The sequence below is a fragment of the Adiantum capillus-veneris genome, chromosome 1 (assembly GCF_014529385.1).
Source record: "Adiantum capillus-veneris isolate H3 chromosome 1, ASM1452938v2, whole genome shotgun sequence".
Lineage (NCBI taxonomy): Eukaryota > Viridiplantae > Streptophyta > Polypodiopsida > Polypodiales > Pteridaceae > Adiantum > Adiantum capillus-veneris.
Window position 1 is genome coordinate 157,885,368 of NC_140931.1, and position 16,564 is coordinate 157,901,931.

Consider the following 16,564-nt stretch of genomic DNA (forward strand, 5'->3'; position numbering starts at 1 on the left):
TATTATTTGGTGCCTTCTCCTCAGTTCCTAGAGTTCCAATCTACACAACGTCAACTCACTATTAGTAAAAATAAAAGGCCAATTGTAAAGCTAACTACATACAATAGGAGGGTGCCCAATCTTGTAATAATACCAGTAGAATTTATCATCATTTTGGGTAGCAAAAAGAAGAAACATGTTTTAGCCTCTATCTCCATTGTGTGCTCTTTTGGTTGCATGTGTGTGTGTGTGTGTGTGTGTGTGTGTGTGTGTGTGTGTGTGTGTGTGTTTGTTTACGATTGATCACCTAACAATAGTTTGATTTCACAAACGGCTGAACCATACAATGGGACTAGAGACTAGACATATGTACATATATAAAGGGAAAATAAAAGTTTATATCTGACCAAAACTAGAATAAATTACATTCAATAAAAATAATGCTATATTAAAAGAACTAATTAGACTTGGCAATTGACAAAAAAGGTATTAAATGAATAAATACAATTATCAAAGAAGAGTTTACAAGGACTATCTATCAATTCTAAGGAACAAAACCAAATGATGGATGCTAATATCTTGCTATTGCTGCAATTTTTGGTGTAGTCCCAAGAAAGAAGTTTTTTTTCTTTGGGCAAAACCCACGATAGGTGGGTAAATGTATTACAACCAAAAAATTTACAATAATATATGTGCTCAACATGAGCCACGGATCCCACACAGTACCTACAGACACAAGCCATATAAAGAATTAACACCACCAGCCATACAACAGATCAACCATTAAGAGGATTCCACCAGCCCAAATTGGACTGCCACTCTAACCCAGAGTTGCCCTCAAGATGCTAACAAAATCTGACCACAAACCATAACAATCCAAAAAGAAACCATAGGTTCATGGCTAATAGGAGCGCCATCCCACCGACATGAACAGAGAGAAACAATAGCAAAGGAAACGTGTTTGAAAGCCCTTGGCCTCCATGAGAGGACCATCTCTTGCAACAGCTCTCCCTCTGCCAAGGAACCATTTGAAGCTAGGAACCCGAGAAGATAAGGGCCACAAGAGGGTGGATCCCACAAGTCTACATCACCATAAGAGAAAAACAACATTGTATCAAAGCAAAACATGTTTTTTTTGGTGAGCCATGCACCAACCCCAAGAGAATACTATCCATCATAGCCGTGTTGCATGGATCCATCAAGGGACACCCATCTGCCACTCGGCCTCCTCCTGCCAATCAGATGCCATCGGGTCACCAACCTCTAGAAAACCCTGCTTCCATTAGATTTGGGCAAGCTTTCATCCTTGAAGAAACTGGGATAGGCTGCTGCCAAGCCCACGGATCCAAAAATGAAGGGGGATTATGAGAGGGAGAGAGTAGGCACCAGGGCCATCCTCGGGGAGGTCACCTAATAAAAATGTAACCTATCACGTGAGTTCAACAGAAGGGTATTTAAAGTTCTTGAAACTTACATAAATAGATATACAGAAGGGCATTATTTTTTCAAATTTGAAAAAAACTTACAAATTTTAAAAGAAAAAGGTATATTATATTCCTAACAAAATTCACAGATAAGGGGTTTTACAAACATGTCTTGAACACACGTGATATGGTAGTTTTACACATAGTGAACCCCTCGAGGGGCCATCAGCCAAAGTGTACATCCTAGGAGCACTCTCTGCTGTGGGGCCAAAGCCAACACCTTAGGCCAACACCATCAACGACGAGATCTTGAACCCAAAAACCTCCCTTGCAATGGCCACCAAAGGGGGCCACATAGCTGAAGATGCAGAGCCCAAGACCCCTCTCCCTCCCCACAGCAAACCCTTGAAGAAAACTATTACAAGGAGATTCTTTCCTACTACCATCCAAGAAACACAAGTACGTCAGTACTGGTGTCGATGACTCTTTCCCCTTATTATCAATGTTAAGACTACAAAGAAGCTAACAACTAAGTAGAGATCCAAGTACTAAGTGTACACCTATACATTTCATTCTATACAAGTCAATAGTCAAGAAAGGCCTAATTTTCATGATGTGTGTATAAACTTACTACGAAAAATTATTATTTATGAATTTACACTTGATCTCTTTTGCCTCAACAAGCCCTCAATTATGAATTTAGCCATGAAAATGATGAGAAAAAACTGGACAATATTTTCTCTCTTTCGTATAGTTCATCAATTAAAAAGCATATGAACCATTTAAAATAGGGCTTGATATTTGTCAATTGCAAAGCTGGCATAATCCTCTCATGAAACTTTAGGGGGTACACATTGATCTTGAGATACAAGAGATGCTAACCAAACCTATTCTCTACTAATAGCAATATTTCCTTACTAACAAAGACCTTATCCCTGGATCACTCTCCGTAACTACAAGTTCCATCTATAAAGAATATGGACTCTTGCTTTCTTGTCAAGGGTTTCCTATCACTATTGTTCAAACGGGGTTAGCCTCTAAACCTGATAGTACTTTTATCTAGTAGTTCCTTTCCATATGACTTAGAAAATAAACTCTTGTCTCCTAGGGTGAAAATACACTTTTTAGCCATTTTATCCTAGGCTTGTCTTATTGAGGTAGATCTGTGTATCAACAATGCAAAATTGGGAATTTGATTTACTAGGTTAGGTGTGGGTATGATAACAACCTACAATTGAGGATGGCCCGTTGCATTTTTGTTTGATTGTGTTATGGGTTTGGGAATCTCAAGAGCTAAAAGTGAGGCATGGGAATCCTTGAGTACTCTGCTTTGGGGTCATCTCTCACTTTGTACGCATAAAAGGTAAACAAAGCGGTGATAGTATAGCAAAGTGAATTAGAAAATAAGAAAGTGATCAAAATATACATTTGTGGTACCACTTTTTGTACTTTTTGGTGGTTTCTTTTATAAAAGGCACGGACAAGTACAATTTTTTCTTAAAAAATTCAAAAGTTTTCAAAGTGTATAGTTTTAGATCTACTTTTGAGAACCTATCCATTGTTATATGACAAGATCGTAGATTTTAAACTCAAACGGGGTTGTAAAGTGCTACCAAAGGATTGTCTAAGACACCACCTTTTGGTACTACTAACACATGCTTTAACCAAAAGACATAAGGATATTATTCTAGTGCATGGGTTTATGAATCCATATATAGGCACACATGCTAGCGAATATGCAACCATCTATAGAGAAACTATGCTTCACATACTACACACATGTGAATAAAGAGGTAATTAGGTGGCTTTACTGGGAAGTTTATTGAAAAATCTTGTAAAGCCACTGTGGCACTCAAGTGGAAAGAGGAAATTAGGTACTAGAAAGGGATGGCTAGGCACTGATCTTCGTGGGGCCCAATAGTTGAAGATTTGAGCCTTGATAAGCATTGGTTGAAAATTGCTAGGAATTTGAATAACAATGGTCTTGTAACCTTGGATGCTATGTGGAATGAACAAGAAGGGGATAGACAGACCTGGTGCATCTCAAGATCTGTTGTAACCTATCCCCCCAGGAGGAAGTCCTCGTTTGAAGGCTTATAGAAAAAGTTTCAATTCTAACCCTTCCTCCTTGCTCAACCCCGCTGGATTGAAAAGCTTGGAAGTGGCCTAGAGAGAGACCGTTTAACTCGCCAAGACTAAGACTATCTACACAAAGCTATGCTTTGTGGAGGAGTGGATTGATAAACTCAACATGATTTGGGCCAAACAGTGGGCTACAAAGTGAATGGGGCCAAGTTCTTGGGAATATCTAGAGGGCCAAGTGTGAAGAAAAAGACAAAGTCTTTCTCTAGAGATTTTTCTTTGGATTCTTTTTTAGCAATGACAAAGCCAAAGCAAGGGGTCTTGCCAAAGGGTCTTGCATCAGATGCAAGCACCCAAACGGATCCCTTGTGCATCTATTTTGGGGATGTCCAAAAATTAGTGATTTCACGGATGCGATCTGTAGGAAGGTACACTCACATCTGGGAATTCCTTTCTTTAGGCATGACCTCCCTATGGGCTACGAGTTCATTGAAGATTTGGATCTTCTGGCTGGAATATGTCTAGTAAGATCCACGGTATTGAGAGCTATTTGGAAATCTAGGAATGCATTACTATTTCAAGGAAAGTGTGAGCCTCTGGACTCTAACGTTGTTCTAGAAGTGTGCTGGTGGAGAATTCATTGTAACAAGGTAAAGATGTAAGGCTTGTCGGGTCACCTTTGATGTATTTTTTCTTAAATAACCCTGTGCAAAGGATATGCCAAGGCTCTTTGTAACTTTGTGGTTTTTAAGCAATTCAAGATCATATGAGCACTTTAAAAAAAAAGAGGTAATTAGGGATGAGTCATGAAACGAGTAGAAACAACCAAAGTAACGAGAATTACTTTCAAATGAACAATTATATCTCCTACTTCCCAAGCATATGTTGTCTTTTCCATACTCACAATTGTGAGTTGAGAGAATTCATATTAGCACTACATGTGCCTTGAGGGGGCTAGGGTTCCAGCAGAGACTTGTACATAGAAACAAAACGCTATATCATCCTCTTTCCCAAGGAGACTACCGACTACCTCTTTTTCTCTATTTCATTATAGAGTATCTCTGTAGATTCCCTCCCATGCTCCTTGCCTTCCACCTTTCGCTAATGGAGCTTTAGCAAAATCAAAATGCATGCACTAGGCCTAGTACCAAAATCGACCTGGAATTTTGCACTCAGTAAATAAGATCACTTTCCAAGTCGAGCACTAGATGCTCATTGTTGTCGCTCTAAGTTCATGTCTATAAGAGAAGATCACATATTGTCCCCATCCCCCCTTGTGTGATAGTTGGCAGCCTCAACACCCTCCCTTCCTACCTATGTGTTGCTCGTCTCTTAGCCCACCTAGCTTGTCTCCCTACTGTTTGTCTCCCCACCATCCGCTTCCTTCAAGGACCCTTTCTCCCTTGCATGACACCTAGTAGGTAGTTTGCCTCTACTTCTAGGTCCAAGAGGGGAGATCCTCCAAGATTCCCCTAATTAGCTCGTATCCCAGTGTTATCCTTGCATACTAGGGTACTTTTAGTGTATGGTAATTGGCAGCATATACTTTAAGATCTTGATATCAATGTAGAGTTTTGCGCTACACATATCATCCTCTTTAATTGATGGCAGATCAATAGCCTTACTATTTTATCCATTTCATCATTTGGGCATAGAATAGATGTTGAGTCCCCCCCCCCCCCCCCCCCCCAAAACACCCCACACACAAAGAAAGAGGAATCCCACCCCATGGAGCGAATATTTTTGAGCAAGTGATAATGCCAGCCAGCAAAGACAAAAAGATAAGGACATGCGCTATGATTGGTCATCATTTATTAAAAAAAAACCCATTCCTTGTTAATTTTGGGTCAACGGATATCCAATATAGCACTTAGATCCACACCTTTAATCCTCAAACGTTTCCTAAGCATATCTGGTCAGCCATAGAGATTAGCATGTCTCTTACAAGGCAAAGCCAAGAGTTAAGATGTGAAGCTTATGAATTCTAGAGGATTGGTGTCTATTTCTGTTCTTAGTACTATCCACTCACAATTGTGAGTTTTGCACCAAAAAAAGAAAAAAAAATGTGAAGCTTATGAACTCTCAAACTTTGCAATTCAAAATATGGTGAACTCTATTTTAAATATTTTACTGCTTAGCATTTCTCTTACAATGCAAATCCCAAAAGTTAAATTTGTAGTCAATAAGGGCATGGTCAGCTTAGTTATCACTAAGCCTCAACGGGTTTTGACTACGATAAGCATAGGGCTCAAAGCATCATGGACATCAACAAGTAGCGAGAGGGAGAGCGAAGCGTGGACATGAGAGAGGAAAAGAAAGTTGACTAGCAAGGGACCGGCATAGTTTGAAAACTATGCTTATTTAGGTATAGTAACACAACTATGCCTTTTTAAGAGTAACACAATTGTTCCGGTGGAAAGTTATCTGTTGTCCTGTCAGAGATGGTCGCAAGCAATGTAAGTGAGAACTAAGCCTCATGTGACCATAGCCTAGACTCTTAGAAGGAAGGTTGCCTACAATTTTAAATACTATACCAAGATACCTTAACACTATTTATTTTGAGTCTTGTTGGCAAAAGAATAGTGGGTTAGAGAACCCTTATAGCATAGTATTATAGAGCAATCCCTAACTCCGAGCGAGCTTTTTTGAGCGATGATAAAATCGAGCGAGTTAATGAGAGACATTTTATCAAAACATACATAGCAAAGAGTTCTTGTAGGTCACTCATTTACGTAAGTCATTTGTTTCTTTACTTGAGAGACTAAATAAATTGGCCCTAGACCTCTTAAAGTTGGCAGTCTAATTTAAGAATAGATAATCTAAACAAGAGGTAGTTGCTAGCAAGCATGACATTGGATAACTCTTAAGCTTGTTCTTTCTTGTGTTTTTTGCTAGAAAGTAAAATAGACATCGTACTTTTACATTTTCCAAAGGAATTTTGTAAGTTTGTGAAATTTGTTTTTCCCGAAGACTGGTCTAACATTGCTAACATGTTGTCTGCAGGCCTTCTTGGGTATCAACACTTGACCTTCCAGGCAACCCACCCCCCTACTTTTGCACTATATTTGAGTATTTTTCAACTCTTTTCTTAATTACAACAAACCTTATTTTTCAACCCTTTGCTCATGGGGCAATCTTATTATTAGCCGACTGTCGTGAATACTTTAGGCTGTTGCAAATTGAGATCGTCACCTACTTGTTGCTATTTTTTGACCAGTATCCGTTTCCTTTTTAAGTTTTATTTTGATTTTATGAGGAGTCTACCAAGATTCCAAAAGACAATATTGAAGGTCAATTGTAGGCAAGAAATTTGTGTTGCATCAACTACTGCATGCTTGTCTTCCCACCTTTCTTGAAAGGGAGAATCTTAATAAAATCTATTAAGATTTTTTTCCTCACTTTTTCTAATCCCTCGCCCCAACCTCTCTCTCTCTTATCATGCATGCAATAACAAAGACTCTCTCTCTCTGTGTGTGTGTGTGTGTGTGTGTGTGTGTGTGTGTGTGTGTGTGTGTGTGTGCAACACGTCTTTGATGACTCTATCAAAATTCATGTGATGTAACATGCACACAAAAGACCCTGCTCCTTCTTAGCAAGGTTGTCCGCCACCAGCTCCACATCCAATGTGCCATCACCATCCTCAAGTGCAAAGATTGTTGGGGGCAAGGGCTATAGAATTTTTTTTTTTGAGAGGCAAGTCTCTCTCTCTCTCTCTCTCTCTCTCTCTCTCTCTCTCTCTCTCTCTCTCTCTCTCTTAGCTTGCTTCTTAAAAACTTGTGATGTGTAGGTGGTGGTAAGTGCTTTTACCCAACTCTTAACGGTTTGTGGCCTTATTGAAGAGGTAGGGTGAGATTGTTTTCGTGTGCGTAACATGTTGAGGCCTTGCTAGTCGTGGGATACTATTGAGTGGTGAAAGATAGGGTGAGAATCAAAATTTTGCTAATCACAACTTTTCATTGACAATAGATGCAATTGTTCAATCCAACTTTTGCTCTCTCTCTCTCTCTCTCTCTCTCTCTCTCTCTCTCTCTCTCTCACTCATTATATAGTAAAACAAAATTCCCTCGAAGGGCTAATATTTGGAAGGGATAAGCTCCTCCCCTTGTGGGCCCTCTGGCATGTCGACAAAAAGAATCCCCTCGGAGGGCTAGCACCGATGCAGTCTCTTTGAGGGAATTTTTTCTTATTACACATCAAGGTCTTTCAAAAAGAAAAGTGCATTCACTTTTTGCATTTAGCACAGAACGCTACTCACTCTACTTTCATGTATCCTCTCTACTTGCAAATATCCTACTCGCTCTACTCCATTACATCATATGAAACCTTTCAAGATCCCATTCCATTTGAAGATTTTTGAAATTGGCCATTTGATTTGCCATGCAACCTCTCATGGTCGAGCTCAAAACCCAGCAGTACAAAGAAGTTAATTAAGTTGAGCCAGTTCAACACCATGACCTGGTTGCAATCAGCACGAGGTTGGACATTTTAGAAAAAAACATTGCCACTCTCGCAACACCTGTCGTCCTCCTTTACCTTTGGGAAATAGTTGGCACCTACGTGCCTCACATGTCTCTTGCTCTCTACGCCCTAGCTGCCACGTCTCATCTCCCACGTGTCCACCTTGCCACCTGTCTCACCGACTTCGACCCCGCCACCCCCATCCCTTTTTGCCCTTTTGATTTGCTTTAATTTCCTTTATGTTATAGAAGGATCTCGGCTTATTTATGTTAACAAAATATTCACTACAAGAAGAGAGTTTTTTTTTAATAAAAAAAGACCTCCCTTTTTTCTTTTGCAAAACTCACAATTGTGAGTGAATTACATTGATCATCCCAAAAAATTACAAGGTCTTGTCATGCTCGTATTGAGCCATGACATCATCCAGGGACCATAATTACATCGCTATCAGGGAAGCCACCCCTACAATCCCACCCCCTTATCCTTGATACACAAGGTCCATTATCTTGTTCTTCTTAGATCTTTTATTTACCGAAGGCCAAGATTTTCCCCTGTCCTTGGAAGCTTCTTATCTTTTTTTTCTTTTTTTTTATAATAGCAAAACTCGCAATTGTGAGTGGATTGTATTGAGCAGCCCAAAAAATTACAAGGTTTTGTCATGCTCATGTTAAGCCATGACAACATCCAGGGATCAACATTACAACGGCTATCAGGGCAGCCACCCCTACCACCCCGCCTCCACATCCTTGATACACAAAGCCAATACTCTTGTCATTCTGAGATATTTTATGTACCGATGGCCAAGATTTGCCTCCATCCTAGGCATTCCATCTGCTGACAACAAGGCACAAGTAGTCCTAGATCAATCCTCCGAGTGATGCTTGCGCCCAAGTGCCCATATGAGCACTTTGCTTTCTTGTATAATTTCTGCAAAGCTTGCCACCTCAAATCCACCTTCAAAAACACGGCTTGTCTGCCATACATTATGAAAGAAGAAGTATCTGACAATCTGAGTGCTAACGAGGAGTGCAGGACTACCTGAATTTTTACTTCCAAGACAGAGGTCAGTCTTGAAAAAAAACTAATTTTCCATGTTCTCTGGACCCACTTGCATACTTTCCCTGCTAGGCCTTTTATAGCTGGGCAATTCATGAACAAGTGGGCTAGATCTTCTCTAGCTAACCTGCACCCCAAGCATCGATCTGACCCAATCCCTCTCTCCTGAATCTTCACCCCCGTCGGTAGAGCACCCCAAATAACCTTCCATAACAAAACCTTCATGTACTGCGGAACCTTTGGATTCCATATGTTCTCCATTACATGCTCCCACCTTTCCTCCGGCCATTAGTTTTTCCATAGCTTGTTAAGGGGGCTAGACCAATTCTTCATTTGCATCATTGTCTGATAAATGATTTTAGTATGGGGTTTCCATAAGAAATTGCTTCCGGGCCATTTCCAGGCATTCCAGTCCAACTCCGAATCACAGATTGGTATCACTAGATTGTCAAGCTCTTTCATCACTTTGTTGACAAGCAAGACCTCCAAGCTATTTAGTTGGTACTGGGCAACCATAAGGTCAATGGTTTTCCAACTCTTGTTGACACTATCCCAGAAGTGCTCAAGTCGATGCAGACCCTTATTATTCAGCTTCCTGGCTGTCTCAATCCAATAGGGAGTTTGCGATGGATCTACAACTTTGGAGAGCCAGGGGGACCAATGCAGGATGGAGTTCTTGAAGTATCTGGCTTCTTCCCCCCACTTTAAGACTCCTGCTACTCTATTGCATTTTCTTACCAATTCTCCTGAGCTGCCCCCTAGTCTTAAGGTAGCCCACGACAAGGCTAACAGTTTGTCATGGACCTCCACCCCTCTCCACTTTCCACCCTTCGTGCCAAGTTTAGCTGCTTCTATCATATCTCTGATCATGACAGCCCAAACTTGATCCTGTTTAGCCAAGGAAACAACAAATTTTGTGCAACAAGCTTCTGCATGGACCACAAGGTTGAGAATCCCGAGGCCTCCTTGATTCCCCGACGGAGCAACTGATTCCCAACGGGCCCATTGCCATGGTCTAGAAGATTTCGTGTTATTTTTCCATAAAAATGTTTTTATTGGTTTTAAGAACTCTTTCCAATGACACTTAGCCATCTTGAGAAGCGGGCTAGTGAAGGCAATATAAGGAATCATAAAGGCGTTCATCACTTTTATCCGACTTAGGAATGGGAGAAGAGCATACTGCCACCTACTCATTTTTGTTTTGATTTCAAGCACCCACCCACTCGAATCTTTGCTTGTGAGTTATGTCCACCCCCAAGGGGGCTCCCAAATGTCTAAAGACCTCCCTAAAGGATGACAAAATGGAGAATTTTGAATCTTCGATGATTCTTTTCTAAAGAAATGCATTCAAATTGAGAACCACGCACAAAAGAGAAAGTGTAAAAAGGAGTGTTTCTCCTTTTACACTTTCTCTTTTTTGTAAAAAAAAAAACACTTGTATGTGGTTCTCAATTTGAATGCATTTCTTAAGCAAAGAATCAACAAAGATTCCTGTTTGTTTTGAAAAGAAACTTTCTTTGAAGAATAGAGTCAAAGAGATGACTTGCCAAGTGTCGCATGATGCACGCGGCCAATGAGGAGACAGGTGTGTTGGTGGGGGGAGGGGAGGAGGGAAACGGGGCATGAGGCTAGGTAGACAACGATGCCAAAAGGAGGGCGGAGGTTGCACTGCATCAGGTTTATTGATCTTTTTTATACATGCATGGCTTGGCATAGGGGAAACCCTCACGGTGGGCTAGGCCGGTCTTGCAAGCGACTTGTCCTATGATCATGTCATCACAAGGTCGATGCACGCATTTACATAGAAGTTAGTAGGGGAGGATCTTTTTTTTTTTGCAAAAATCTTGATGGATGCTTTAAGAATTAAAAGAGGAAAAGGAAATGAAGGTGACAAGTGGCAACTCAAGACCAAAACTACAGGTGGTGGATTGAGAAGTTGCCAAGTGTTGTTGAGTGGTGGAACACGGATGTATGCAGTGGAAGGCAACAACAAAGCATTTTTTTTTTAAATGAAAGAGATCAAACAATTAGCAACTAGGCTATTGCTACAGCATGGCTCAACTATTGCTACAGCATGAATACACTTTTCTTTTTTAAAGTTCTTCAATGTGTTTTAAAAAAAATTCACCCTCAAAGGGTCGTGGTGCCTAGTACACCCTTTGAGAATTCTTTTTGCTAAGAGAGAGAGAGAGAGAGAGAGAGAGAAAAAGAGAGAGAGAGGTAGGGCTAGAAAAATACATTTTCCCAAATTGGTGAAAATAAGGGCAAAATTGGATTCCGGGTTCTTAGGTCAACATTTGAAACAACACTAAAACTTGTGTAAATTTTTCGGTTCTATTAAAGGTAAGCTCAAAAACTAACCCTTTTCTATCTTTATACAAATCGAAGAGTTTAAGGGGAAAAAATCCATTCACTTTTGTATTTTAGAATGACTTGTAAGTCCCTTGTCACACTAGGACACCTATCCCACCTTCCTTTTGCAAATGGTCGTTAATGCTACTATCACATTGGACTTGAAAACAAAAGTTGTCTCATGAATGGGAGTAGCCCATGTGGTTAAACCTCTATCTTAGACACTGTATGTCAAGGTTCAATGCATTTGAAATGAACTCCCACGCACTTTTTGTAGTTGGCCGCTACTTTGAGAACCTGGCCGAGGGTACAAGGCCATCCCTCTGACAAGGGGTGGAGGCCAATTTTTTCCTTTTCATCTGCAAATGACTAGCTACCACATCATATGGCCTTTGTTTCCTCTCCCTAGTGTGACATGGACGTAAGAAAAATTGCTCTTCTCATTCAAGAGTACTATGAACACTCTCTCTCTCTCTCTCTCTCTCTCTCTCTCTCTCTCATGGAGAAGAGGGCTCAACAATTAGTCTTCCATGGAGAAGAGAGCTAAAAAATTAGGCTTTTTACAATTTAAAGAGTCTCTCTCTCTCTCTCTCTCTCTCTCTCTCTCTTTATCTCTCTCTCTCTCTCTCTCTCTCTCTCTCTCTCTCTCATGGAGAAGAGGGCTCAGCAATTAGGCTTCCATGGAGAAGAGGACTAAACAATTAGGCTTTTTACAATTTAAAGAGTCTCTCTCTCATGGAGAAGAGGGCTGAACGCTTAGGCTTCCGACAATGTTAAAAGTCTTAGAGATGAATAAACACCATCTCAAGAAACGTTACCCTTTTGTGAATTTTAAAGTTCAATATCGCTCCACAGTTAGGCTTCTGATACATGGTGTTTCTTGTTAAGTATGGAGTCTGATTTACCCTTGTAATTTTCTGTGGTAAAAGCGCACATTTGTAAGGCCCCCATTATGAGGAGAAGTCATCGTGCGTGAAGGAAAATCACTCACCGAAAACCAAAATTTTCACGGACAAGAATCAAGGGCAACTTTAGAATCAACTTTTCGCCGGAATATTATGGCCGGACGGCGGCCGGAAAGTGGTCGGAAAACAACCGGTCGGTTGTCCGGTGGCCGGTAGTCAATGGTCGATGGCCGGTGGTCGGAAGTCAATGGCCGGTGGCCGGTGGCCGAATTCAAAAGCGGACTTGTCTTCTCAAGGGCGGCCACACATGGGCGGATTGGAGGGTCCGATTTGGACTTATTCGCACAAGGGCGGCTACACATGGTTGTCTCTCATAAGAGAGGGCAGCCCTTTTGGCCTATAAAAGGAGGCCATTTCTACACACATTTCATAGTGTGAAGTTGATGCAACAAGGTGAGTGTGAGGTGGTGAGAGTGAAGCAAGGCGGGAGCTCCATTAAGGGTATAATCCCTTTGTAAACTACTTCTTGTTTTGAAGTACTAAAGCCATTGAGTGGTTGCTTTCCCGTGGACGTAGCCCACATTGGGTGAACCACGTATATCGTGTGTACTCTCTCTCTCTCTCTCTCTCTCTCTCTCTCTCTCTCTCTCTCTCTACTCTATAATCTCATGTATGTAAATCTGTCTCTCTCCATTAAGTAATCTACTCAATTATCTATTTAGCCATGTCTTATTTCCTAACATTTCTCAAGCCGTCATTCTCCATCTTCTCAGCATCCTCATTCCCTATCTCTCTCAATTATAACATTTGAATACTATACATATTATAAAGATTCTCTCTCGCTCATTTTTGTGCCTAACAAATAACCCTCACCCACACGTATGCCTTGTCTAGCATGTTAATCACTGCACCTTGGGGCTTGCCTTGCATCTCTAGTAGCTTCCACCTTAGCATTGCTCTATTAGGCTTTATAGGTAATTCTCCATATGCTATGGATAGAGAGAGAGAGAGAGAATATAGAAGAAAACTATAGGCATGGTCCCTAGGTGGCATGCCCCCCTTTGCTTCATCCTTGATGTTGAGGATGGGGGACAACATGGGCCCATGACCTTATAAATATTTGTTTGGATTTTGGTTCGCTCAAAAAATGTCGCTCGATGTATGGTAAGACTCAGTATTATAAGGGGTTCAATTTCAAAGAGCACAAGATTATAAGGCGGTTAATTTTGAGAACCACGATGAGAGTACATGAGACTCTTTTCAAAAGAGCTCAAGATTATAAGGCGGTTAATTTTGAGAACCACAACGAGAGTAAGTGAGATTGTTTTCAAAAAACCTACTTTCTATAGAATGTTTTAGGATTCCATTGCAACTTCTCAAAGAAAGCATAGAAATAATTGTAGTTTTCTCTAGTTCTCTCTCTCTCTCTCTCTCTCTCACACACACACACACACACACACACACACACACACACACACACACACACACATTAGCAACACTAGCAATCTCCTGCTTATCTAGACTACATATGCTCATAGGATCGCCATATTGAGAACTTGGTGCTTCACCTTGGGGATCTAGGGTATAGAGGATCTACAACACCTCAATGAGGTGCATATTATGGTTTATCAACATGTTGTGTAGGGTGCACAAAGGTCTGGTTCCCAGCAAAAGTTATGCACCTTCACAAACAATGGGGATCTACTTGCACGCTGCCACTCACCCATAATGGCTTTCAAGGTGGCTTTTGAGTGTGGTTATCTACTTTTCCCTAGATGGCTTCTGTGGGCATGCCATGCTCACCTCAGAGCAAAACTATTGCACCTCAATTTCAGGCTCGTCTCCTTGTGTAGCAAATGGTGCTCTATTTTGTGACTACTTTACCAAGCTTGTGTTCTTATTATCTTTCAAAGCTTTAGCTCAACACAACTATTATATTTAAATCCTTCCTTATCTTAAGCGCCAGTTTGCTTTTTTGTTAAGTGTGACTATTATTCAAAGCTTAGGAACTCCCCCTTTGGTTAAGGTTCTCTTGAGTAGGGTCTATGCCCACCAGGCACCTAATCCTATTGTGGCTTCACTCCCACTCTCATAAAGCTCCGTTCCATCGCAGTGCTAAAAATGGAGGTGGACACTCTACCAATGGAGGAGGACATTGTTAAGTTCTTGTAAATCATTGTGTGTGTAATGCATCAAAGAAGAAAAAAACTATCATCTTGAAGCACACACCTAAAAATACACCCTTAAAAGCGTGCACACAATCCTTTGATGACGGCATACCCACTTGCAGACCTTGTATCCGTTATCAGTGGCCCTTATTGCTTAGCTCACCGTGAGATCATTCACACACACATGCACACACAAGCGTGCTCGTGATTACTGGCCCCACCCCACCGTTGTTGCATTCGCTGGCCACTGTGTGAAAACCCCACAAAAAGACACACACACATACACTCTACTTTGTCGCTTTTGGTGCTTGTCATCTTGACTCGGTGTTGATCATAGGATCCTGCCCACTCACCAAGCCCACTACTTGCCTCAGGCGCCCGAATTTTATGCAGCCATTAATGCAAGTCCACACCCACTTTTGGCAGGTTTCACTTTTTGCTGCAATTTTGTTTGCTTTTGCCTCTGTCTTTAGCGTGCAAACAAAGCTCATATACTCCTATCACGTGGAGTTTGGCCCACAAAATCAGTATTCATAGAAGTTAGCGGTGGCTTAACCTCTCTGTTATAGATTCTAGTAGGCCCACCATCAAACACACACGCCAAATTGTTGTGACCCCAGTAGCCACTACCAGTACCAGTACAAGTATGAGTACTAGTACCAGTACCAGTACCAGTAACCAATATCAAAGAAGGTCAGAACCAAGGGAAGGGAGACATTAGGCAGACTCTAAAGCCCCTATTTGCCTGGTCTTGACCGTGTTGCAAAACTGGCATTCATTAAAAAAGTTCAGAGCCAAGAGAAGGGAGACCTTGGGTAGCCACTCAACCCCTATTCACCTAGTCTTGACCCCGCTGCAAATGGCATTCACCAAAGGCAAATCAAAGAAGGTCAAAACCAAGCAAAGGGAGACATTGGGCAGCCTCTAAACCCCCTATTTGCCTGGTCTTGACCCCGCTACAAAATTGGCATTCATTAAAAAAGGTTAGAGCCAAGTGAAGGGAGACCTTGGGCAGCCACTCAACCCCCTATCACCTAGTCTTGACCCCACTACAAATGGCATTCACCAAAGGCAAATCAAAGAAGGTTGGAACCAAGCAAAGGGAGACATTGGGCAGCCTCTAAATCCCCTCTTTGCCTGGTCTTGACCTTGCTGCAAAATTGGCATTCATTAAAAAAGGTCAGAGCCAAGCGAAGGGGGACCTTGGGCAGCCACTCAACCCCCATTTCGCCTAGTCTTGACCCCGCTACAAATGGCATTCACCAAAAGTATATCAAAGAAGGTCAAAACCAAGCAATGAGAGACCTTGGGCAGCCAATCAATCCCCTATTCGCTTGGTCTTGACCTCGGTGCAGCTGGTGTTCATACTATTTGGGCCCACTCATTTCTCTGATATGAATTTCATGTGTACGAAGGCATTATGAGCACTCCGATGCATAGTTTGAACTTCATTGCACAAAATGAATTGAATTATGCATGATCTAATGCTTTGCTTAATTGAAATATTCTCTTTGCACTAACTGAAAAAATTCTTGGTGATATGTTTGGGCATCTTTTGAGAGTTACATCGCACATGCAATAATGCTTGATCGAGACATTCTATGTACTAAAATTTGGGCTTGACATTGACTGTGCATTTTAGTGCTTGCTCTAAATGAAAAATCCTTGCATAGCACTAAAGTTGAGATTCTGTGAATGATCATGGGAGAGCAGTAAAATTTTGAGCTTGTGATTGACTATGAATTCCTTGAATGCTTTCATGCACTAACAACTGAGCTTCATTTTGAAGGGTTGTGGTCAGGAGTGTGATTTCATTGATTCAAGAAGGGGTCATCATTGCAAAAAATTGCAAAACTTGGCTATTTAGAGCCATTCCAATTTTTGGATTAAAAGTTGTATACATGCTAGCTCATAGCTTGATCTAAAATGCAAATGTATTCAATTGTGTTTAGCCAACTTGTTTGGAGCTTTTACATTGCAAAATTTGGCTTTGAAGAGCCACTTCAAATTCATTCAAAATTGCATTATATTTAGGTCTTGGCTTGTTTTAAATTCCATACTTCATTGAGCTGCTGTAAAAATTGCAAAATTTGCTTATGTAGAAGCATTTTTATCTCTCTCATTTTTTATATGTATGCAT